Raw genomic sequence first — 26735 nt, forward strand, 5'->3', positions numbered from 1 at the left:
CAGAGTATCAGGGAGTAAAAATTAGTATCTTCTTCAATATCAATTTTACTTTTCTTAATGAGACGATGTCATTTAGGAAGCATTTTAGAAGGAGAGTTCTTCATGAACAGATTTGTGTTTCAGAGATAATTTTGACAGGTAAAAAAGAAACGAAAAAAGAAACTGGATGCATAACCAAGCATGCTGTGTTTGCCTGTAATCATCCACCAAATATCCATGGAAAATGTATTAAAGTCCTAGGTCTATTAGGGATTTGTTTAAAGAGAAGAATACAACATAGGCCCTGGACTTAAGACATTCTAAGTCTAGGAGAGGAAACTTAAACCATAATACCCTGTGACAACCCCAGGCAGCTATAATAATATGCAGGAAAGTTATTAGAGGGAGTGATCAAGTCTATCACAGTTTATAGGACACAAGATGAGCTTTTGGAAAGAGATTATACCTGAGCTGGATTACAAAATATGAAATTTGAGTTTTTAAGAGTATTAAAGGGAAAAAGAATACCTGGGCAAAGGAAGAAACAAATTCAAAAACAGGAATAGAGCATCATTTGCTGGTGCAATCCCACTGCTGGGCATACACACTGAGGAAACCAGAATTGAAAGAGACACGTGTACCCCAATATTCATTGCAGCACTGTTTACAATAGCCAAGACATGGAAGCAACCTAGATGTCCATCAGCAGACAAATGGATAAGAAAGCTGTGGTACATATACACAATGGAGTATCACTCAGCCATTAAAAAGAATACATTTGAATCAGTTCTAATGAGGTGGATGAAACTGGAGCCTATTATACAGAGTGAAGTAAGCCAGAAAGAAAAACACCAATACAGTATACTAACGCATATATATATGAAATTTAGAAAGATGGTAACGATAACCCTGTATGCGAGACAGCAAAAGAGACACAGATATATAGAATAGACTTTTGGAACCTGTGGGAGAGGGCGAGGGTGGGATGATATGGGAGAATGGCATTGAAACATGTAAATTATCACATGTGAAATGAATCACCAGTCCAGGTTCGATGCATGATACAGGGTCCTCAGGGCTGGTGCACTGGATGACCCAGAGGGATGGGATGGGGAGGGAGGTAGGAGGGGGGTTCAGGATGGGGAACTCATGTACACCCATGGCAGATTCATGCCAATGTATGGCAAAACCAATACAATATTGTAAAGTAAAAAAATAAATAAAACTGAAGGGAAAAAAAAAGTGATACAGTGCTGTTGGTATAAAATCAGCACAGCAGGTCAGCAATGCAGGAGCTGGAACTAGAAATTTAAGGGCTAAACAATGATGCCACTTATATAACATGTTCGCCAGCTTAAAATTGTCCTGTGGGTCAGTAGTTCTCATAATTCAGCATGCAAACATAAAGAGATTGCTAAAAATGCACATCTTGGAATTCACATTCCAAAGATTCTCATTTAGCAGGTCTGGTTAAAACTCAGGATTCTAAAATTTAATCAGGCCTGAAGGTTATTTTAAGCCATAATATTACTTGAGAAACAGGTCAGTAGATGATGGGAGAACTTATGAATGGTGTTAAGCAGGGAAGAGATATAATTAGACTTGTGCTTTAGAAAGTATTTGAGCAGTGACATAGATTACACAGAGTAGAATGAAAGCAGAAGGGAGACCAATCAAAGTTTTAATTTGTTCACTTAAAATACACTGAATGTCAAATATGTGCCAGGATCTATGATGGTTATCATATATGCATCACAAGTCTCCTGATGAGATCAGTAGTTTTCAGAATGCACAGATCAGTGTGCACAGGTGTCACTGTGACCTATGACCTCGTGAGAAAACCTCACACAGCTGTTTTACTGAAGCTCATGAAGAGCTAAAAAGTAGAGAGCTATGAAAACAGTAGGATTGTGTACCTCTTTATGTGGGAAGGGAGAGTGAGTGAGAGGCTTAGAAGATCTGTAGAGACTTCTGAGTGGGCTGGCAAAGCACAATTCTATATGGATTTTATAGGAAGTACGGAGACCCTGGTTTGATTCCTGGATCAGGAAGATCCCCTGGAGAAGGGATAGGCTACACACTCCAGTAATTCATGGGCTTCCCAGGTGGCTTAGACAGTAAAGAATCTGCCTATAATGCAGGAGACCAGGGTTCTATCCCTGGGTTGGGAAGTTACCCTCGAGGAGAGCATGCAACCCACTCCAGTATTCTTGCCTAGAAAATCCCCATGGACAGAGGTGCCTGGCAGGCTATACAGGCCATGGGGTCACAAAGAGTCAGACATGACTGAGCGACTAAGCACACAGCACACTCATGGGTTTGACTAGATTAGGGGCTTGGGGATAATCAAATAGAGCAGTTTGAGGTTCTTGTAGAGATCATATACGTGTAACCATTTGATTTTTACAATGAGGGAATAGCATTCTTAACCTGAAATGGCAACCCACTCCAGTGTTCTTGCCTGGAGAATCCCAGGGACGGGGGAGCCTGGTGGGCTGCCGTCTATGGGGTCGCACAGAGTCGGACACGACTAATGTGACTTAGCAGTAGCATGTACTGCTAATGGCATTCATTGTTTTTTCCTCTGGTTGAGAAAATATATTGATTCTCTTTTTATTACTTGAAATGACTTCAGAAATGGCTGTTTATCAGAAAACAGATTATAAACTTTGGAAAGCATCTTTGCATTTCATACTTCCTGGTCCACCTGAGTCTGACTGAGACCCTCGGGATGGGCTTGGTAGGAGCATTCCTGCTGCAGTACTGCCTCAGCCTCCCCACTTACCAGCATGCCTCCCTAGGTAGCCCGTGACCTCTCCTCACTTTCACTGACTAATTAGGAAGTACTGCTGGCATTCGAGATTTTGTACTTCAAATTGACCAGATGAAATGTGAAGTTTCTCTAAGGAATCACTGGCAATATAATTAATAGGCAATGATAAAATGAAAGTAATTTCAGGGTATCAGGAAAAACAAATTTAGGAGTCTGGGGTAAAGGTGGACAGACAAGAGAAAAGACTTCCTGGACCTGAATATAGAACACCGTGTCAATGAGGAGACTTGAGTGTGCACACGTTTTTAATGGACATCAACCGCCCACAGTCAAACTGCAAACATTGCTTTTCCCATGGCTTACAAGGTATTTTACAATAAGGAGTAGCTCTCAGTTGTTTTTGTTTTTTTTTTCCCCCCTTGGTTGCTGAAAAGCTTAATACATTTGTAAAGAAAATTAAAAATGTTACTGCCTTACTATTATTTTTAAGGATTTTATTTGTTGCACAATTGAAATAAAGATATGAATATCAATATCTAGATATAAAATTTGCAAAAATGCCAAGTTTTAACTTATCACCGTATGGAATTCTCAGTCTTCCAGGAATGCATACACCCTCTATTTCTCTGGTGCTTTCCTCATCATTTCATGAGATTTTATATATTCTACTTAAATACCAGTTGCCTAGTAGGGAAACTAGTTATTTTTTGAGTTGGGTAGATTGATAACAACTTAAAAGCAATTAATATTTATTGCATATTTACTGTGAGCGAATATTGCTCCTTGGAAGAAAAGCTATGACCAACCTAGACAGCTTATTAAAAAGCAGAGACACTACTTTGCTGAAAATTGTCCATATAGTCAAAGCTATGGTTTTTCCAGTAGTCATGTATGGATGTGAGAGTTGGACTATAATGAAATCTGAGTGCTGAAGAATTGATGCTTTTGATCTGTAGTGTTTGAGAAGACTCTTGAGAGTCCCTTGGACTGCAAGGAGATCAAATCAGTCCATCCTAAAGGAAATCAGTCCTGAATATTCATTGGAAGGACTGAGGCTAAAGCTGAAACTCCAAAACTTTGGCAACCTGATGCGAAGAACTGATTCACTGGAAAAGACCCTGGGAAAGACTGAAGGCAGGAGAAGGGGACAGCAAAGGATGAGACGGTCGGATGGCATCACTGACTCAATGGACATGAGTTGGAGCAAGCTCCAGGAGTTGGTGATGGACAGGGAAGCCTGGCGTGCTGCAATCCATGGGGTTGCAAAGAGTCAGACATGACTGACTGACTGAACTGACTGAAGGCTGTAATTTCTAGGTCATTGATATGAATTAGATCACTTCCTCCAAAAATAGCCCAAAGAATTAACTATTAACAACTTTCTGTTAGTAAAAAGATTGCTTTTCTTTGATGTTGCTTTCTACACTCTATTCATTTTCCACTCCCCCAAATGCATTTTGGGCTTCCCTCATAGCTCAGTTGGTAAAGAATCTGTCTGCAATGCAGGAGACCCGGATTCGATCTCTTGTTTGGGAAGATCCCCTGAAGAAGGAAATGGCAATCCACTCCAGTATTCTTGCCTGGAGAATCCCATGGACAGAGGAACCTGACAGGCTACAGTTCATGGGATCGCAAAAGTTGGACATGACATAGAAACTAAACCAACACTACCTCAAATGCATTTTAATTTCCAAAGTTTTGTTGACATTTTTCATCTTCTGTTACTTTATCATTCACTCTGTTATTGTCTATAATTATTTGTCTTTAATTCAACTGAGACCATCATAGAAGAATTCTAGCAGAGAGCAGAGATAAATACTTGTACCACCGTGCTTAACAGGAAATCCCCAAGACATTTTTCCACATGAGAAAAATCATATAAAATATCTGTTTTATGGACTCTGTGAGAGAGGGAGAGGGTGGGAAGATTTGGGAGAATGGCATTGAAACATGTAAAATATCATGTATGAAACAAGTTGCCAGTCCAGGTTCGAAGCACGATACTGGATGCTTGGGGCTGGTGCACTGGGACGACCCAGAGGGATGGATTGGGGAGGGAGGAGGGACGAGGGTTCAGGATGGGGAACACATGTATACCTGTGGTGGATTCATTTTGATATTTGGCAAAACTAATACAGTTATGTAAAGTTTAAAAATAAAATAAAATTAGAGTCGTAAAAAAAAAATCTGTTTTATTTATTTATTTATTTATTTTTGCTGTCTAACAATCATTATTGATGTTGACAGCACAAAGAAGAAGCCTGATGTGGTTGTCCTGGTCCCCAAAGGAGCAGAAGTCAAGTGGAATTACACACTCAAGAGATGTACTGGCAGAAAGGCTGAAGACGCACAAGATGAAAGGACCCTGGGACATCTGAGGAAGGTGCAAATACTTAATGCAGGTCTGACCCTTCTGGAGGAGAGAGTGACGGATGGGTAAGTAGGAAAATCCTAGACTGCCATGCAGTTCTAAAAGAAGTTTGGCAAGGCTGGTGGAGATTTCTTGAGCCACAGTTGTCCTTCTGAAGAAGTACTTATCTCCTAGGAATAGGCATGATTTACTATCACTGTTGTTTCCAGACATGGGCTGGAAGCAGTCAATGAGCACTGCCTGGTGCAAACATCATGATGAATTTCAGAGTGCAGTGGTTGCTATCACAGCTCCTGCAGTTAGAGGTCTGAGTCGTAAATTTCCATAGCCACTATAGCCAACAGTGATTACGAATCTAGGTTAAATATATATTCATTTTCTCTATATACAAATCTTGCACATAACTCATGAACCAAGAAGACACTAGTTGATGGGATAACTTGTTGCTTTTCATTTAGATATGGCTTTATAAGGAGGCAATGAATATGAATTTTTAAAGAATTTTACACCAGGCTTCTTAGTAACTAGGGGAAACGAAAATCTTGCTTTCCACTGACAGATGAATTGATAAATAAGATGTAGGATACTTAAGCAATGGAATATTATTCAATCATAAGAAAGAATGAAATGATGCTATTTAGGAATATGGATGGACTTGGAGATTATCATACTAATTGAGGTAAGCCAGATGGAGAGAAATACCATATGCTGATAGAAACAGACTCATGATTATGATTTATTCTTGTATGGTAGCTTCTTTTTAGATATGCTTATTTACCATTACCATGCCTGACTTCCCAGTTACTCTGGATCAATGGAGAATATTTTCACTCTATTCTTTCCCATCACCCCTTGCCACTTAAAGTTTAAAAGAACTAATTTCATACAAGTTTGCTTGTTTTCCCTTTTCCTTTTCCTGACTTGTTCCTGTAGTTTTTTTTTCTTTCAACTACTTGAAAATTCTAAAATATTACTTTACTTTTCTTAGTGGACAACTTTAATTTCTTATTAGTTTTGATATATCTATCACTATTTGAACTCTTTCAGATTAAGAATGATTATTTAATATTTCTTTATTCCCTAGCAACTTCCATGTTTCATTTTGCATTATTAATTCATTATTCTTTATTAAACTTTGTGCCAAGCTTCACAAGGCCTCTGCCTTCATCTCATCTGGATCCTAATATGAAAAGAGAGGCTACTTATATGTATTAAATAAAGCACTGCAAATTGTTACATCTAAGGAAGGAAACAAATAATGAAGTTTATGATAAAGTAAGTAGGGTGGCCAAATTTAGATAAGTTGTCATAAGTGTATTTGTTCAAATGTGTTAAAATTAACTTTTAACACATTGGATACCACTGGCATACAAATTCTATTTTTAAACCCTATTCCAAGTACATCATAAATCCAAGTTTTATAAATACATTTGCAAGTTGGTTCTTTTATCTGTATTTTGGTTTCACCTACTATCTGTTTAATTTGGATGACTGGCACTATTACTAAAGGCTTGTTAATTATATTTAGCTTCTGTCATATTGGGCAGTAATTCCCAAATGCAGGGAGAATGGCTGGAGCTGCACTGGTGGGCACATTCTCATTGGTGTCTATTGTCAGCTGAGACTCTCTTGGGTGCATCCCAGCTACGATGCCCTGTAGTGACTAAGATGAATTTGGCAGCAATGCACGCTGAGGCCTGTTTTGGAGAAACTAGGTTCAAATGTCTATCTATCTCTTTTGCACCCAGCAGGAAATAGGTGTATTATCTCTTCAGGTTTAACCAAAGATCAGTACTACAGCCTTCTATCAGATGATGACTGAAATAACCAAAAGGCCATCATAATTTACAACATCATATCAGCTGCATTTACTATAAATACTAATCAATATGACTAGTGAAGAGGACAAAATATGAAGAGCCCTAATCTGAAGTTTTTTTCCAAAGAGATTTTTTGATTTCTTATAGGATAGAAACCTACTTATTTTTAATGATATGATTTAATGGAAAATATGGAAAGACCTAGGCTAGGAAGTGAATGGTTTGGATCATTAGTCTGCTATTTAGTAGCTGTGTAATAATGGGCAACAGAACTGAAGCTGTGTATTCAATGGCAAACTGTGGCTAAGAGTATCGATATCACAAAATTGTTTTAAAAGGAAATATTATAACACCTATGAGAGCATCCACCATGAGTTTTCTCACATGGTAGGTTTCATTGCCTTTTTTCCCATGAACCTCTTATTAAATGTGAGGGATTCCCTGGTGGCTCAGACGGTCAAGTGTCTGCCTGCAATGCGGGAGACCAGGGTTTGATCCCCTGGTCGGGAAGATCCCCTGGAGAAGGAAATGGCAACCAACTCCAGTACTCTTGCCTATAAAATTCCATGGGTGGAGGAGCCTGTTGGCTACAGTCCATGGGGTCGCAAAGAGTCGGACAGGACTGAGCAAATTCACTTTCTTATTAAACAACTCCATGACTTTGGGTGAACGACTGAAATTTCTGGTCTCAGTTTTCCCATTTAAAAATAAAAGAATGAGTTGAACCATCTTTTGACTTTTCTACTTTAGAATTCTTCGTTGTGATAAGGAAAAACTTCTGTCAGAGTTTTTCTTATGTCAATAGAAGATGACACTTATAATAATGTTCCACTTAGAGGAAAATTTGTAAACAGCAGTTGTACTGTATTGGGTCTGCACTGCATTATTTCTTAAAAAAGAAAAGTAGGCATTGGTGGCTCAGATGGTAAAGAATCTACCTGCAATGCAGGAGACCTGGGTTCAATCCCTGGGTCTGGAAAATCCCTTGGAGAAGGAAATGGCAACCCACTTTAGTATTCTTGCCTGGAGAATGGCATGGACAGAGGAGCCTTGCAGGCTACAGTCCATAGGGTTGCAAAGAGTTGGAGACAACTGAGTGACTTTCAATTCAATACTTAATTCATGAGTTTAAAATAAATATAAATTTTTCTGGTTTCACTTAAAAAAAAAAAAAAAAACAGCAGCATGGAAACCACATGATCTATTAGATTGAATGGAAACATTTAGCTGGATGAGGGTTGTTTACCCTTTTAGAGCAGATCTACTATAATTTTTCAGAAGTCACATCAGTTCCTACTGTGTCTTCAAATTTCACTCTTTTATATGATCCACCCAGATACCAGAGGCATTTGAATTTTTGTTTCCCAGACTAGAGATTTAAAGAAAAGACCTAAAAACGTCTTCTGACTCTATTTTTCCATGCTTCATTAGGACTTTTAAAATGCAGTTTGTGACAATATCTTCAAATGATTAATTATTTTTTTGGAAGGGTTAACATAACAAATGATTAATTATTATAAAATATTAGAGTTCTTAAAAACAGTGTGTGCTTATCTGTAATTTGATCATATGAAGATGATTTTATAATTTTTTTCAAAATTTATAAAATTTTGTGTCAGCTGAAAAAACACGGATACCTGATAGTTAAATAATCCAATAGGAAGTGGGAAAATTTTCCTCAAGTGTAGAGCCTGAAAACATAAATTTATGAAGTGAAAGAAAACATACCATATAGTTTTTGAATTTCCACATATCCACAGATGTACTTCTCTGTTTCCTGCCTGCAATTTTAGATATAGTGTTATATGTTTTAAACTTGCATACAAGTGAAATTTTCTATATGCAGGATTTTCAATCTGTAGGAATTTTTTTTCAAATCTCCATTATAAATCATATAGCTAGTCATTCATCTAGAAAAGTCTTTAAAAGTTTACACTTTGTGGGAGGTCTATAAATTATACCTGGTATAGCTAATCAGTCTTGAAATGAGGGATTCAAAAGCTGTATTCCTTTGGATTAATTCTTCTGGATGAAAAGACTTATCTTTTGAGAAAATTTCTAGAGGGAAGATATTTAACAAAAATAAAGTATTTTAAAGAAAAAGAATAATATGCAGCAAATACTAGCAAGTCTAGTAGATCAATAGCATATGTAAAAGAAAATTATCCAGCTACTTTCAAGTTTTACCAATTTTCTCAAATTTAACAAAGATTGTCTCTTATTCACTATTTCATTTCATTAAACTTCATTTCCACATTTATTTATAGAATTGTTCAAGAACTGTAGTTACTGAGAAAATAGTCAGGTATTTAGCAATCACCAGGAGTCTTTGCTGATTTATGTCCATATTATAGCACCATGGGATTTTCTTACTTAACTAATTGCACTGCACATTTGATAATTCAACCACCAATTTCACTAGTTCAGCTGAACACTTTGAAGGTACAATTGCTGAGTTTTAAGCTGCACTACAGGTTATACAGCTTGATTTCCTGATTAGGTTGCCAGCTTTCATAATTGAGCTCTAAATGTAGTACAATTTATTAATCATGCCTTGGTCATTATTGAAAACAGTTGAACGTTTAACTATAGATTTTTTTTCATTTCCTAATCCCACTGCCTCACTATTTAATCTCAATTAATATAAATTTTAGAAGAAATTTTAAGTGGTAAAGTCATGGCCTGCTGCTGCTAAGTCACTTCAGTCGTGTCCGACTCTGTGCGACCCCATAGACAGCAGCCCACCAGGCTCCCCTGTCCCTGGGATTCTCCAGGCAAGAACACTGGAATGGGTTGCCATTTCCTCCTCCAATGCATGAAAATGAAAGTGAAGATGCTCAGTCATATCCGACTTTGAGCGACTCCATGGACTGCAGCCTACCAGGCTCCTCCATCCATGAGATTCTCCAGGCAAAAGTACTGGAGTGGGGTGCCATTGCCTTCTCCGAAATTCATGGTATGACATATTAACTTTGTAAAATAGAACTATTCTATAAATTAAAATGTAATATAGAATATAAATAAAATACCTTGTAAAAGGAAAATTAAATTATTTGTCACTATAAAATAAACAGGAATTTATTTAACTATATCTTTGCAGTATTTAAAATTTTCTATTTTCTCACCCCCAAAATGCATTTCTGTAATTCTCAACAGATCATATAATATATCTTGGCTATGGAAATTAAAACACACACACACATATTTATATATGTACATAATATATATAGATTTATGTCTGTGTATATCTATATTCACCTAGTATTAATATAAGCACACATATATATATTAAAATATTGATTTGTGACATATGCTCAGTTGTGAGATTGGGCAATGTTATAAAGCAAAGTGTTTTACCAAAAAAAAAAGGGAAAAAATCTGACTCATCCAATATTAGCTTCCTGGATGGCTCAGCAGGTAAAGAAACTGCCTGCAATGCATGAGACACAGGAAACTCAGGTTTGATCCCTGGGTCAGTAAGATCCCCTGGAGAAGGAAATGTCAAACTACTCCAGTATTCTTACCTGAAAAATCCCAGAGGAGCCTGGCAGACTATACAGTCTATGGGGTCGCAAAGAGTTGAACACAACTGAGCATCTAAGCACAGCACAGCACTGCATCCAATATTATACTGAATTTTCTTACTCATAAATTATTTTCCTGACAAGATTGCTCAGGGTATAAAGATTCAGTCATGCATAACGAAAAGGTTCTAGAGATCCGCTGTATGACACTGTGCTTATGTTTAATACTGTGCTGTGCACCTAAAAATCTGTTAAGAGTATAGAGTTATGTGTTTTTGCCACAACAAAATATATAACAATGAAGGCAAACAAGAAGAATAAACATCACCTAATTATAGCTTTGAATATTCATTGCAAGGACTGATGCTGAAGCTGAAGCTCCAATACTTTGGCCACCTGATGCAAAGAGTCAACTCATTGGAAAAGACCCTTATGCTTGGATAGGCATTTCCAAGGGCAGGAGGAGAGGGGGTAGCAGAGGATGAGATGGTTGGATGGTGCCACCAACTCAGTGGACATGAATTTGAGCAAACTATGGGAGATGTAAAGGACAGCGAAGTCTGTCCTTTGGTTAAACCTGAAGAGAAAAAAAAAAAAAAAAGTAGATGATGGTGGCTCAGATGGTAAAGAATCTGCCTGCAATGCAGGAGACCTGAGTTCTGTCCCTGGGTTGGGAAGATCCCCTGGAGAAGGAAATGGCGACCCACTCCAGTATTCTTGCCTGGAGAATTCCATGGACAGAGGAGCCTTGTGAGCTACAGTCCATAGGGTTGCAAAGAGTTGGAGACTACTTAGTGACTGAACAACAATTATAGGTGGAGACAGTCAAACTCACTTACTCAGGTAATACTTTTTGGCATTCACCGTGTACCAGAGATGTTCACACTGGCAAGAGTTATAGACAAAGAGAATAACAATCACATGAAAGTTTCATAAATGCCAGGAATATAAATGCACACAGCGCTTCTGGAACAGGGGTATAAAGCAGGTTGAGAATTGACTGGAAGTCTTTCTAGGGGTAAAGGGACATAAGAAAAATAATACTGGAGTATAAGGGAAGTTCTAAATAAAGGAAAACAGTGTGTAGGAAGATAGTAATGCCAAAGATCATGGCAAACATGGCAACATCATGCTGCAGGCAAATCAATCCTCCCCTTAATTTTCTTAAATTCACTGACTCCTGACTACATAGTAAGTTCTACTTCTCATTCTTAATGCATAGTTCCGCATGTGTTTTTATATTATGACATAAATCATAATTGACTAGTAAATATATTCAGGATACCTTAAAATAATAGAGTGCTTTATGATTTTCAAAAAGCCTATATTTATTCTATTTCATTCACCTTACAGAACTGACTGAGAAATGATAGCTATTATCTTAATTTCAGAAATAGACACAGAGACGAGAAATACTTACAACCACATAAACCTGGTAAGTAACAGAGATTTGACTCTTTAAAAAGAGTTTTTTAGTCTAGGGCATGAATGATGGAGTAGAAATTAGAGCATTTGAATCTGGATAGTTCCAGATTGTAGTCCAAGCTCCACTACTTACATGGTGGACAGATTTCAGTGACTTTATGTAAACATTTTTGAGTTTCTCTTATCTGTGAAACAACATCAACTGCCAAGAGAATTAAGAAGAGAAATATTTTTGATAACTTGGCACATGCTAGTGACCAAATTAATAGAATTTCTATCCTTCCAAGTCATATTTTCATAGAAATTAAATTAATAAAAATTCACTTAAATTGTATTATACAAAAGAGTTAAAGTATTAGACCTTATATCTTCAATTTAACAATATTAATCACAAAAGAAAATTTATTGCCAATGAGGTTTTGATCTTTGTAACCCAAAGCAATCAAGCACTCATCACAAAAAAAAAGAAAAGGAAAAAAATTTTTTAATGATGAATAATGCCATTTAAAAACAACAGAGTAATATTTCATGTTAATAACAGATTAAGAGATAAATGACAAATAAAATCTTCATGGCTGGGTTAATTTTAAGTTATCGGGTCTAAATCTCCTTAATAGAAGTAATTACTAAGATATATATATATTTTTTAATTTAACAACATATACATTTGCACAATATTCAGGGCAATCAGTGTAAATGCAAATTTAACTACTAATATATTCATTTCAATCAGTAAAACATGCAAAACTTAATGGCCGACGTATTCAACTTAGGTAGTAAACAGTATGCAGCTGGTTCTATAAAAATAAAATATGACTATGACTTAAAGGAAATTTACAAAATGTTTAAACCTCAAAACTGATGTCCAAATTTTCAACAACTGCATTATTTGATAAATATGTTAATCAGTAGTAAATCTGAGCAATTAACAGTTTGCTGGGTTTCTACTGATATGTTCAGGTTTAGTGACAACCTTTATCAAATGAGGCTTCCCTGGTGGCTCAGAGGTTAAAGCATCTGCCTCCAATGCGGGAGACCCCAGTTCGATCCCTGGGTTCCATCCCTGGGTCAGGAAGATCCCCTGGAGAAGGAAATGGCAACCCACTCCAGTATTCTTGCCTGGAGAATCCCATAGACGGAGGAGACTGGTGGGCTACAGTCCACGGGGTTGCAAAGAGTCGGACACAACTGAGCGACTTCACTTTCATTTTATCAAATGAAGCAATTTTTATTTGTAAAATCAAAGACAAAAATGGAAAAAAAAGGAAAGGAAAATAAGAATGAAACACTCTAAAATGTTGAATGTCAGGATATATTTCTGTTTCACGTTTATAATCTTTTTGGCCCCAAAGCTAATGGCAATACCTGTGAATAACTCATAAAACAACTATCGGTTTTTCATAGCTCCCCTTGTCTGGGTAAAACTGTGCAAATTTTGGTCGTTAACACCTAGCACATAAAATAAATATTTTAACATTTCTAGAGTTTACAAGTTTTAAAATTATGTCAGTTATTTAGCACAAGGTTATAAAATCTCTAGCTTTATAATCGAGAGATTTAATACATAACATAGAGTTGTAAAATCTTGACTGGCAATATGCTGTCATCGGGGAAGAAATCCTTTAACCTGCTCTATTTAAATAAGAAACCCATCTACTACTCTTTACTTTGAGTAAAAGACTTTCTTGTCCTTTTTTTTTTTTAATTTGTAAATATAGGTATCTCCGTTTGAATTTAAAAGCTACCTATTATTTTATATTAATACATGAAATAGCTACATGTCAATATATTGGATCTTTTTCTCCTTTCTTTCTTATCTTACCCACCTGAGCAGTTATTAGATTGTCTATCTCTTGCAAAACCTGAGTGAGCTAGATGAAGACTGTGGACTACGTGTTTACCACACCTCAATACCAGGCTCCTGGAGGGAAGAACAAAGAAAGATAAAAACAGTATTTCATACTCTTTTTGCAATCAAGCTGTGGCTATTTAGGAAGATGAGCTACATAGGTTTTGTCAATGCGCTCTTGTGAAACTTGGATTTATTATTATTTATGCACTGAGAGGCACAGGGAGTGGAAATCCATTCTGCTGTTACAGATTATGACAGAGGTGGTCTTATTTAGAAACCACAAGCTAGATAGCAGCTTCCTGACTTTTGCAGAGGCACAAGATTGGGAAACAGTGTTTATGGTAACAGATTTAATATTCTGCCTGATCTTGGCAAAAACAGCAGTTCTTTAGATTGGTGAGTCCTATGGATTATTTGGGGATTTTTTTCCTTAGAGCAACAGACTATTGTCTCTTGATTCAATCCTCCAGGTTCCCCTGAGCATGTGGTTTAACCATATAGATTCCTTTTTATTTAAACAAGCCAGAGTAAATTTGGCTATCTTAAATAGGAAACACCTGTAAAGAATAATTAGTAGAAAGAAGCAGCATGGTGCATAAATCTAATCAAACCATGGTCTTGTCCTGGTCATACTGATATGAACTGGGAATTTCTTAGAAATGCCAGATCTCAAGCCCTCCACCAGATCTTCTGATTCAAAATCTGAATTTTAGCAGGCTCCCCAGATTATCTGGGTGCATGTTAAAAAAGGTTAAATTAAAAATCTAAAATATAAGTGAATAAGCAAACAGAAACACATATTTTTTAAAAAGGAATATTTTGGTTTGGGGGAGGCAATCAGGAAGTAGGTGGCAAGGACACAGGTATTGATAGCTGGAAAACATGGAGTGTACAATAGGAGGTGGGTGGCAAAATAGTCAAATTGTTTCCTGCTGTTAAGTTGGAAAGTAGGCCATGTGCTTGGGCTGTTAGAGTCAAATAGAAGAAAAAATTAATAACATTGGCATGTTTAGGCTGTTTCCTGCAGCTTTCAAAAACATTCCAAAGAAAAGGATATTAAAAAAAAAAAAAAAAAACTAGAGATTTTTTGTCTCAAGTAAAAATAGAAAAAAAAAACAAAACAAAACAGGGCTACGGGAAAACACACACGCACACACACACACACACACAAACTCGAGGATTCAACCTATGTTGCCCAAAAGTTACATGATATGTTAACATTCTAAGGCTAAAAAACGAATTGCAAATATACTCCCAAAATGAAGTAGATCCACATAGGGCCCTTCCTGGTGTGACAGAGCCCTCTGTGTCCTCAGTTGTTGTTGACAGCTGTGAAAATCCACTGTGACTCCCCTACCAACATGTACTTGAAGAAGTAAGGAATGCAGAAACCAAGATAGGACAGCCCTGCAGGAAACTATAACTTAAACAATAAATCAGTCACAAGGACTCCCAGTTTTGCTTCAAAGGTAAAGGTAAGTCTGATCATAAGTTAGTTTGAAGACGATAAAACCCTGTCCACCATGAAGGATGTTGACTGCAAGCTGACCACCAGCAGGTAGCCCTCAGACTGGATGGAACCAGAAAGTTGATGCTACTGACTCCTAAAATGCCACCCTATTCTCTCACCACCAGCCAGTCAGAAGGATGTCCAAGAGTTGATCCTAAATCCCAGGATTCCCTCCCTTACACTGCCTTTAAAAAACTCTTCCCCAAAAGCCATCATGGAGTGTGAGACTTTTGAGCATGAGCTGCCTGTTTTCCTTACTGAAAGCCAACAATGAATTTGAAGAGGAAGGAGATGTGGGATTGGCAATAAACAGAAGAAAGCATGGAAGAGAGATCCAGAGTGCTACTTTTGGAATTGAGTAACTTGGGATAAGTATCCCCCTTCCATCTCTAGTGAATTGTACAGTCTTGAGCTCTGCTTTCCCACCTTTAAACTCTGAATAAAAAAAGTTACTATTTTAAATGTTGTTAAGAAAGTATGTGTTTATACTAAATCAGGTAGTCTGCCTGAAAGAGCCAGAGATACTTTCAAGAAAAGAAACATCAAGATAATGAAACAAATTAAAATAAAAATAAATAACTTATTAAACTAGCTGGGCAAGGGGCCTACTTTTGAAACACTGTTCCAGTTAGCACTGGCACAGGTCTTATGTACATTACAGAACATAGAAACTGAGAATTTTGATTGGCTTTAAGAGAAGCAGGAATAATTGTGATTGACTTTTGGATCAGAGAGAGATGTTTTGGCATTCTCACCAATTGGTTTATTCTAGGTCTGTGGTTTATAATGTGACTTAAAATAGCAAAATATTTCAAGGACTTATATTTTCACAGAACGAAGTTTCTCAGGATTGTTTTGATGTTTTATTCCTTGATATTCACTCAACTGGATTAATGTAAAATTTTATACGTGAACATAGAAGCATCCTCCTCCCAGCCAGCCTTCAAAGACTAGAAAATTTCTAATATTATTTCAAACCTTGATTCAACATTGGCTTGTCACCACAATCTCTATTCCCTTCCATATTCACACACACACAAACATACGCACACACATACAGCTATATCCCCAGAATTCTATTGAAAAGTGGAGAGAAGAAGATAATGTGCCAAAGTCTCCTGTATCTCTTGGACAGTGCTCCAAATAACAATCTTTCTACCCTTTTCTCTGTGCTAATTTGCTTCAATCGTGTCTGACTCTTTGCAACCCTATTGACTAAGGTCCACAAGAGTCAATTCTGTCTGACTCTTGTCCATGGGCTTCTCCAAGCAAGAACACTGGAATGGGTTGACATGCCCTCCTCCAGGGGATCTTCCTGACCCAGGGATCACAGCCGAGTCTCTTATGAGGTTCCTGCATTGATTGGCAGGCAGGTTCTTTACCACTAGCACCACCTGGGAAGCCCTATTGTTTTCTACCTCTTTCTAACTCAAATCTAAAGACTTCAGAGGGGTTTTCCAATCTAATTTTTCATGTTCTCTCTTCCAAAATTCTCCTGAGTCCATGCAGTGCTCTTTTATTTTCAGTTTTTTCTCTTTCTTGTAAAGTGTTAAAATTATTACTAAATGCGGTCAAAAGTGTCCCTACTCATTGTGAGGCTCTAACTACAACATATCCTTAATCCTCTATTAACTTGCCCTTGATACTGCATAATCAAGGTTTTCAAACTCTATGACATGTTTTTTTTCCATCCCTAGAGCTTAACTCTTGCATGTAAAAAAGCTTTGAATCCTAGATGCATATGTCTGTAATGGAATTAAGCCCTATATTTTAAAATTCAAGATAAAAGTAGAGTGTTTTAGTTCTCTGTTACTTTCTCATTTAAATGATGAACATATTTGAGTCAATGGATGGTGAGCTCCAGCATTATTTGTATGAATTATCCCACATAAAATATATCAACTAATATGTCAAAAGATGGAATTCCACATTATATTTACATATGTGTATTTCACATGCACACTCAAGTGACCCAGAAGTAGACTACGTCTTTTGGTTTCCTATTTCCATATCAGCACTTTTCCATATGGAGGGTCTGTAGTAAAACCACAAGAAAATGGGCAAACACATATAAGACAATATTTCTTTCAGAAAAAGGGAGGGGATGGCAGATTGATATATAACAGAGATAATATGTGTTATAGGCATTTAGTTTGGTTACAAGAAAGGGATCCCAAAACAGTACAGTAAGGTGTGTGTGGGTGGAGGACAGAGATCCCTCCTTATCAGAAACACATAGCCTAATGGTTAAATGTATGGACAAAATATAGCTGTTAGGGTTTGTCACCAAAACAGAATACAGAGGTCTTAAAACTTGCAATACTCTGTGAAGAAAGGTTGGGAGAGGTTTTCATTTTTAATGCCATAGTATTTCAGCTTCTTATTACCTCTTCTAAGACAGTAGTTATTAAACTAGGTAGAAATCTTTGTCATGGGGCTTCAGACTTTTCTTAAATATTTTTTATTCACATTTTAATATATTTTTGTTTTAAAATTTGAAATAAATATTAATATTATCAAGAACATATACTATGAAACTTAATGATAACTTATTGTGCTTTCTTTGGTAGAACTTCAAATACAATGTCTTTTTTAACTTCTGTTTAATTAAATGAAATGTGTAGATGGTGCCATTTTTTTAAGTCCTATAATTACAACTTGTGCTATTAAATGTCTTAGACTAAATTAATTGGTTGTGACCTCACTTTTTAATTTTTCACTTGACATGAGCATCCTATGGAAACAACACAAAATATTAAAATTTCAGTTTACTGTTCAATCTCAATTCACTTTTCTTATATATTTGGTTTTGATAATAGCATTATCTATATCAATGAGGCAATGCTGTGTCTGACTTATAAATGATCAATAGTTGTTGGACAGACATGAAATCATTGTACATTTACTCTTTCTCACTTTTCATATTCAACATGCATTCAAACATCAATTCCAATAATTTTCTACAGTTGCCCTGTATATTACCATTTTCACTGTGCCACATAAGCCCTAATAATCCTTGTCTGTGTTGTACTGTTCTGAGTCGCTCAGTAGTGTCTGACTCTTTGCGACCCCATAGACTGTAGCCCACTACGCTCCTCTGTCCATGGGGATTCTCCAGGCATGGATATGGGAGTGGATTGTCATGCCCTCCTCTAGGGCATCTTTCCAACCCAGGGATCCTGCATGTAGGTGGATTCTTTACCATCTGAGCCACCAGGGAAGCCCATGAACACTGGAGTGGGTAGCCTATCCCTTCTCCAGGGAATCTTCCTGACCAGGGAATCAAACCGAGGCCTCCCGCATTGCAGGCAGATTGTTTACCATCTGAGCTACCAAGGAAGTCCAATTCTTGCAGACTATTGCAATTGCTTCCTAACACCACTGAGTTTCCTGTTACTTTTCTCTCCATCTTTCTCTACTCAGCAGAGATTAATTTCAAAGCAAAAATACAATTGTATCAGCATTTTGATTCAATATTATTGATGGCTTTTACACATGTTCAAAATGAAATCCAACTCCTGACCCTACAATGCAAGACTTTCCAAAATTATTCCTACAAACTTTTTGAACTTATCTTTCACTCCAGTGCATTGGACATCTATGTGGTCTTACTAGAACTTTTTCCATTCCTGTTGACACCATATTCTTCTTTCCCAATTCTGATTTTATTTTTATATCAATATTGTTCTCCTTAGATCTCCATCTGGCTAATCTGTGTTTTACAAGAAAATATACATGATTACATGGTAATGTCTCCAACAAACAGACCTTCACTTTGATTTGTCTCCTATCATGTAACCTACATTTATTATTTTTGCTACTGATAATAATTTTATTCATCTACTATCTAGTCAAGGCTATGGTTTTTCCAGTGGTCATGTATGGATGTGAGAGTTGGACTGTGAAGAAACCTGAGAGCTGAAGAATTGATGCTTTTGAACTGTGGTGTTGGAGAAGACTCCTGAGAGTCCCTTGGACTGCAAGGAGATCCAACCAGTCCATTCTGAAGGAGATCAGCCCTGGGTGTTCTTTGGAGGGAATGATGCTAAAGCTGAAACTCCAGTACTGTGGCCACCTCATGCAAAGAGTTGACTCATTGGAAAAGAGTCTGATGCTGAGAGGGATTGGGGGCAGGAGGAGAAGGGGACGACAGAGGATGAGATGGCTGGGTGGCATCACCGACTTGATGGATGTGGGTTTGAGTGAACTCCGGAAGTTGGTGATGGACAGGGAGGCCTGGTGTGCTGTGATTCATGGGGTTGCAAAGAGTCGGACATGACTGAGCAACTGAACTGAACTATCTATACCAGCCTTGTTATCTTACATTATATTATACTACTTTATATTTTCTTTTGTAATGGAAATATCTGTGTAGTAACTATATTGGTATTGTTGTTCAGTCACTAAGTCATATTCAACTCTTTATGACCCCATGGACTATAGTGAGGGCTTGTACCATTCCTAAATAAAGGATTCAAGACACACTCATCTTGATGATTGTCCTGAGCATGCAAAAATTATTTGTAATAAATACTACATGTACCAATTTTCCAAAGAATTAGAGATCATGCTGATTAATTTTCTTACAGAAAGAATAATGAAATTGAGGTTGACCTGTAATAAAGACATTTTAATTAATTCATTCAAGAACATGTAACACATTGCTACCATGGCCAAAGATTCTACTAGGTAGTCAGAATAACAAAACTTTAATTTCAAGAAATGTATAATTGATTGGTCTAGGACAGATATAAAATAGTTTATAAATAATTTTAGAAAAGTTATGATGCAAATAAGAGTGAATGACTACTTCCCCTTGAAGCTAAGGATGAGGCAAAAATGTTTTGCAGATGATAGAACTTGAGCTGGAAGTCGAAACAGAAGTAGATGTGTGCAGGGAGAAAGAATGGGGAGATCACACTCTGGGTAGACAGAACAGCAAAAATAAAACTTCAGGTCATGAAACTACACATGAGCTAAGTAGTCAGTGAGACTGGATCATGTAGGTTTGGGGGTCAAGACAATAGGCAAAAAAGAATGATGTGTTCAGTTTAGAAATGGTGAAATTTGAATGCCATGTTAAAGTGACTTTATCCTCAAGGCAATAGGGACAAATACATAATTTTAAGAAATGAAGTGGTATTTTTATAAAGATTATTTTAATAGAAGTATGAAGAATAGAGTGAAATAGTGTCTTATTAAGGAGACAGAAAGCAATTAGAAGATAATAATAATGAAATAAAAAAGACATAAGGACCCTCTTATACCCTAAAACATCAAGTATGAAAAGATGTATTCTACAGTGACTAAGAAGGTTAAATAAATACCATGATTTGTTCATAAAGTGGGCTTTAGAATACAGAGAAATATAGGTATCTGAGATACCTCAGGGCTCTGGTTGATTGTACGTGTATAGCAGTGTATATTATTTAATCTACTGAGAAGGATCAGATTTAAGGGAGATAAGCTGCATTTGAAGTGCATACAAGGCATAATGGGCTTCCCCGGTGACTGAGTGTTAAGGAATCTGCCTGCAATGCTGGAGCCGCAGGAGACGTGGGTTCCATCTCTTGCTGGGGAAGATCTCCTGGAGGAGGGCATGGCAACCTAATTCAGTATTCTTGCCTGGAGAATTCCATTGACAGAGGAGCCTGGAGGGCTACAGTGCATAGGTTCACAAAGAGTTAGACACAACTGAAGTGACTTAGCACACACGCAAGCTAAAGACATAATAGAAATAATTTGAACTTTGGAAACAGGGCTTGTATTTTGGTCTCTTACTACATGGGGGCCCTAAGCAACTTAGTTTCACCTCTTGTATTTTACATCATGTTATATGGAAAACAGATGTGATAAAATTGCTGTGAGAATTGTATACATATGGTTAAAATGTCTCACAGATAGTAGGTGCTTTACAGGTGATAGGTGATAAGGAAACCTATGGCCATGACCCTAAAGAGATATTCAGGACATTTTAAGATACTTATTTAGATTAAGACATGATTTCTGTGATATGTAGCATTTCTGTAACTTAAAATGTACATCTTCAGGATCTAGAAGTCTTTAACTTCACTGGTACATATCTAAAGGAGATCAACACTCAGCCACTTGTGAACATGAATCCAATAAAAGTATGACTAAGTCATTAAAAGTGTCCTTAAAATAGCTCACCATTCTGCACAGGGAAAATAGATCTGATCACACTTTTTATTTAAACATGTTTTAAAAGGAAAAAAAGCAGACTGATATTCACTTTTTTTGGATTTAGATTATCTAAATCATCCCAAATTTTCCAGTTTTTTTTTTGTTAATATTAATTCCAATAATTGTTTCAATTTGAGGTCCAACTCGGTTATTGAGACAGTTGTGTTACATTTGCTTTTCAAATACACTGAAGTATTAAAAGTGTAGTTGGAAATTACATTAGAAAGATGTGTCTCATTTCAAGACAACATTGTACAGGTAATACAAAAACACTTTCAGTATAAAGTCCATATTTCAAGCCAAAATGTTAAATGCCAGTAGGAAATTAATAAAAGTATCCATTTATTTTTTCCAGAGAACTGTATTCTCATAGGCCACATAGATCTAAGAAAGGTACAGTCCAAGAGTGTAAGAGTGGGAACAGTTCCATCAGGAGATGTAGGTTTGGATTAGCATTCAGTGGCACCTTAGCACTATTCCAGCACTGAACATTATTGTAAATTTTCTTCTCTCTCTTATCACCAAACTCAAGGAGACTGAATCCTCTTCAGTGGCTTTTCTATTCAATATTTTTAGATGACTCACAAAGCTGTGTTTCCTGGCCAGAGCTGCAGGCATACCGCCAATTGTAACTTGTTACCTCCCCAGCTATATATATATATATATATGTCTGCTGCTATGTCTAGGCACTTATTTATTCTCTAGCATGCATCTGCTAAGTCACTCAGGTGGTGAGTGGTACAACCTGCTTTTACCCATCAACACCAGAAACTTGGGGGGGTCCATCTTAGAATAGTTCTCCTCTCTATAACATTTCATAATTTGTTAAGCCAGTAACTTTGGCTCTATTTCTGCACAATTTAAAACACATTTTTTCACTCTTTTTATTACTACAATCATTGGGAAATTGCAGGTTCTTGCCCCTTACTCAGCTAAGCTTTCTTTCTGCCTCTATTATCAATCTTTCTTCATTCACCTCTCTGAAAATGCAGCTTCTACATGGAAGGCATACATTTTTGAAAATATAAATATTTATTATGTTATCTCTTACTTAAAAATACATCAATAGTCCATACATGCCCATAAGGATAGAGTCTTCAGTATGTCCTGTAGGGATTCTCTGATCTACGTCTTGCCTGTGTCTATTGCTGCATATCTTGCCAAACGTCCATCCAATTTTGCTTTTCCCAACTACAAAAAGTTCCCCAATCACTTCAGAGTCTGTCAAATCCTGTAATTATTCTTGCGTCTACAATGTTGCTGATATCCTAACTTCTAACCAAGGTCCCTTCAGTAGAACTTCCATCCTCTTATCTGCACGTGAGTGTGTGCTCAATTGCCTTAGTGTTGTCCAACTCTGTGTGACATTATGCTAGGCCACCAGACTCCTCTGTCCATGGGATTTTCCAGACAAGAATACAGGAGTGGGTTGACAGTAAGGACTGTAGGCCACCAGCCTCTTCTGTCCATGGGACTCTCCAGGCAAGAATACTGAAGGGGGTTGCCATGCCCTCCTCCAGACGATCTTCCCTACCCAAGGATTCAACTGGTGTTTACTGCATCTCCTGCATTGCTGGCAGATTCTTTACCCACTGAGCCATCTGGGAAGCACCCTTTTACATGTATTTCTCCTTTATTCCAAACATGCTTTTCCTTAACACCTTCTTGTACCATTATTTGCTAATGGACTTATCTTGCCCTACAATATTCAATACCCTTATTAATATGCTGATAAATGCACTCAGGTCCCAGCATCTACTGGTAATAATTACATCATCCACTACCACTTATGGAGTACCTACAATGCATCAGGAAATGATAGAGAATTGTGATTATATTAACTCATCACTCTGTTACACATAATTTATGACAAGAAAAAAGCTGAATAAATTGCTTCACTTCCTTCATTGAATAAGTATCTGCCAGAATTTGAACTGAGTCATACTAGTTCATGAACCTGTAACTCTCTGTTGCTAAGGGCTAATTAAATGATTATTGATATAAACACCCTTGATTTTGTGTGAAACGATTATCTTTTAATTTTTACTTAAGGTACTTTCAGGAAGCAGTGAAGTGTCAGAAGTTCTAGACTATTGTGATAATTGTCTTAATTCCTATGAATTACTTAGAATACTTAAATAGTATGTAGGCAGTAAATGTGTTCTGCTATCACAGGTACTGTTTTTTGAGACTTACCTATAAGCTGGGTAACTTTAGTAGTCACTTTGCATAGATTTTCTGTTTTCATCCTTTTAGTAACTTTGAGTGGAGAAGGAAATGGCAACCCACTCCAGTATTCTTGCCGAGAGAATTCTGTGGACAGAGGGGCCTGGTGGGCTGCTGTCCATAGGGTCGCATAGAGTTAGACACGACTGAAGCAATTTAGCATGCGTGCATGCATTGGAGAAGGAAATGGCAACCCACTCCAGTATTCTTGCCTGGAGAATCCCAGGGATGGAGGAGCCTGGTGGGCTGTGGTCTATGGGGTCGCACAGAGTCGGACATGACTGAAGTGACTTAGCAGCAGCAGCAGCACTAACTTTGTAAAGGCTAACATTATTTTCTCCTAATCATCTAGAAGAGACAGAAAATTAGAACTTCAATAGTCATGAAATCACACACATAGTAAGTTTTAGAAGCAAGATTTTAATGTAGTTCTATTCATTCCTAAAATGATGTATCTTGTAATTCAGAGAGGGCTTCCCTGGTGGTTCGGGTGGTAAAGGATCTGCCTGCAATACAGAAAACCCAGGTTCAATCCCTGGGTTCAGAAGATCCCCTGGAGAAGGAAATGGCAACCCACTCCAGTAATTCTCACCTGGAGAATTTCATTGACAGAGAAGCCTGGTGTGTTACAGTCCATGGAGTCACAAACAGTCAGACACAACTGAGCAACTAACACTTTCACTTTCATAGTTCAGATGATCCACTAAATTTTTTGATTAAATGGTAACACATATACATATTCCTTGTTCACAATTTCATGATTTTGCTGTATAATTCAATTTTGAGACAAATTCTACCACTTTACTAATCAATTGTTTTTTTATATGCTTCAAGCAAATAACTATCAAATATATTGATAATTATAATAAAATAATTAATATAATTTATCCCTTTAAAATAATTAATGCTTTTCTTCATGTATGCAAAATAACTATTAAGGTGCACTGAAAGCCCTCAGGTAGAAAAATAGCTTGAAAAACAATCAGTTTGAGAGAGTGAGACCTGTTTGCATAATTTGATATTTCTGTTAACTGGATTATCATTGAAATATTATTTTAAAACTCTGAAGGCTTATTAAACTGAACACACAGAACTCCAGTTTCTATTTCCAGGCTTAGATACCCCTCAACTGCTGTCATCATGCTGTTAATTGAATGTTTGTGTGAAGACGATAGCATTTCCAACAGCAAGAGCAAAAACATTGTTCTGAACCCTTTGATTTTGGTCTCTTCTTTTTTTGGGGGTTATATCTAAAGCTGGTTATAACTTTGTTTCTCAGTCTCTACTTAATCTTGGCTTTTGACTTCCTATCTGACAACTTCACTTTGGTGTGTTACTGCTTGTCACTCTGCTTTAATATGTTTTTCTTCAATAACTTCAAACACTGTAGCGGGCTTTCTGGCATCATGAATAAGAGAATGCTTTTAAAATCTAAAGAAAAATGAACAGGGAAAATTAACTCTGAAGAACAGAATCCTCTTGATGTATATTCATCATTTCAAAATGCTGATACCATGCCAGAAAATAGCTACAGTATAACAGGAAGAGTCAAATCTGTAAGATGTGAAAAGACTTAAGTGTAAATAATAAATAGAGGATTCTGCAAAGAAGCAGAAGAGGAAGCAGCAAGAATACTTCTCTCCACCTAGATGACAATATATCTGATGTAACTATATCAGAATTTGGAGTTTATAGATGGCATGAAGCTTCCAAAGGAGGCTTGGACTTAAGTTCAATTAATTTCAGTCATTTTTTTGACTGAACCTCTCAGAATACCTGGACATCCAGACTCAGGTGCATTCACCTGGTTGTTGTTAGTTGCTAAGTCGTGTCTGACTCTTGAGACCCATGGATTGTGGCCCAGTAGACTCCTATGTCCATGGGGTTTCCCAGGCAAGAATACTAGATTGGGTTGCCATTTCCTTGTCCAGGGGATCTTCATGATCCAGGGGATCAAATCCACATCTCCTGCATTGGCAGGTGGATTTCTTTACTGCTGAGCCACCAAGGAAGCCTATTTCATACATAGATGCTAGGAAAATTGAGCAATCTTTGTGAGTCCACTGAGAGAGGACACTGAAAGTTCGCCCCTGGTTTCTACTGGACTTCCCACCAAGTACCTTTTCTTTTTGCTGGTTTTACTCTGTGTTCTTTCACTGCAATAAATCATAAACATGATTACAACAGCTTTTTTGAGTCTTATCAAGTTTATGGCTGATCTTAGGACCAGGAGGATTTGCATAGTAACAAACAATTTTTCTATAGCATTAATAAAGTAACAGACTCCCTATTCCATTTTAAATGCATAATTATCCTCATGTGATTTCTCTCCTTCCTTTGTATTTTCCACTTTTTTTTTTTAACCCATACAGTAAGTGAATCTAGAAAAATCTGACTAGTCTCATATTTTCCTCTTCTCCTTGATGTATCTGGGTAGGAGAGTTGATCTGGATCTGCTTTGTCACAAACATAAATTTCCTTTTATTGATAAACTTATCCTTTATAATTATATTTTGTATTGTGTAGGTAAAGAATCCACCTGCAATACTGGAGCTGCAGGAGACTCAAGTTCAATTTCTGGGTGAGGAAGTCCCCTGGAGGAGGGCATGATAACCCACTCCAGGATTCTTGCTCAGAGAATCCCATGGACAGAGGAGCCTGGCAGGCTATTGTCCATAGGGGCACAAAGAGTCAGACATGACTGAAGCAACTGAGCATGAATGCATGCACACACATATGTAGATAAAATTTTCCCTGAGCTTAAAGCATAAGCCATACACACCAGTCAGGTTTTTAATGGAGCTGTGTACTGGAATATATAGGTTCTTGGAAAGGGACTAGAAAAGTGGTATTTGGATTCCTTTCTACTATTTTCTGTAGTAGTATACCATATGTACAGCTCATTGGTAACCCCAAGAAAAGGAAGAATAATTTGCAGTGGAATATTTTGTCATGAGTTTTCTGGAATCTATATCTTCTAATAATACTTAACACTAATTTTTTAAGTGACAAGGATTCAAAAAATGCTTTAAACTTTGAAAAGTAGAATAG

This window comes from Bubalus kerabau, chromosome 12 (genome assembly GCF_029407905.1).
Source record: "Bubalus kerabau isolate K-KA32 ecotype Philippines breed swamp buffalo chromosome 12, PCC_UOA_SB_1v2, whole genome shotgun sequence".
Classification (NCBI taxonomy): Eukaryota; Metazoa; Chordata; class Mammalia; order Artiodactyla; family Bovidae; genus Bubalus; species Bubalus kerabau.